Source organism: Gorilla gorilla, chromosome 15 (genome assembly GCF_029281585.2).
Source record: "Gorilla gorilla gorilla isolate KB3781 chromosome 15, NHGRI_mGorGor1-v2.1_pri, whole genome shotgun sequence".
Classification (NCBI taxonomy): Eukaryota; Metazoa; Chordata; class Mammalia; order Primates; family Hominidae; genus Gorilla; species Gorilla gorilla.
This window is the reverse complement of record NC_073239.2, coordinates 82,023,764-82,024,671: the sequence shown is the minus strand read 5'-3', so window position 1 is coordinate 82,024,671 and position 908 is coordinate 82,023,764. Positions and strand designations below refer to the sequence as shown.

Below are 908 nucleotides of genomic sequence, written 5' to 3'. Positions count from 1 at the left end.
TGATTTTTTTTTTTTTTTTTTTGAGATGGAGTTTTTGTTCTTGTTGCCCAGGCTGGAGTGCAATGGTGCAATCTCGGCTCACTGCAACCTCCACCTCCCAGGTTCAGGCGATTATCCTGCCTCAGCCTCCTGAGTAGCTAGGATTACAGCCCAGCTAATTTTTTATATTTTTAGTAGAGATGGGGTTTTGCCATGTTGGCCAAGCTGGTCTTGAACTCGTGACCTCAGGTGATCCACCCGCCTCGGCCTCCCAAAGTGCTGGGATTACAGGTGTGAGCCACTGCACCCAGCCTCCCTGATTATTTTTTAATTAAAAAATTAATGCAAATATCATGAACAATAAAGAAAGACTAAGAAACTCTCTTAGAAGGAAACTAAGGATCACTTCTTGGCCTTTTGGCTAAGATCAAGTATAGTATCTGTTTTTATCAGTTTCATATCTGATATGTCCTCTATCCAAGGACAATATATTAAATGGATTTTTGGAAACAGGAGATGGAATAGGAGCTTGCTACATCCACTCCACACATTGACCTGATATTGCAGTACTTCCAGGAACAGTGCACCCAAACCTTGAAAAAAAAAATTTTTTTTTTGAGACAGAGTCTCACTCTGTCGTCCAGCCTGGAGGGCAGTGGTGCCATCTCTGCTCACTGCAAGCTCCACCTCCCAGGTTCACGTCATTCTCCTGCCTCAGCCTCTTGAGTAGCTGGGACTACAGGCACCTGCCACCACACCTGGCTAATTTTTTTGTATTTTTAGTAGAGACGGGGTTTCACTGTGTTAGCCAGGATGGTCTTGATCTCCTGACCTCGTGATCCGCCTGCCTCAGCCTCCCAAAGTGCTGGGATTACAGGCGTGAGCCACCGCGCCTGGCCGAAAAAATACAAATTTTAATGAAAAAACAA

General features: G+C 44.7%; 1 non-coding gene across 1 annotated transcript; it reads left to right on the top strand.

The window, feature by feature from the left end:
• Positions 1 to 380: 380 nt before the first annotated feature.
• LOC115930727 (U2 spliceosomal RNA) lies at positions 381 to 571 on the top strand. The gene has a single exon (XR_004067339.1). It is a non-coding gene; the product is annotated as a U2 spliceosomal RNA (small nuclear RNA).
• The last annotated feature ends 337 nt before the right edge of the window (positions 572 to 908 follow it).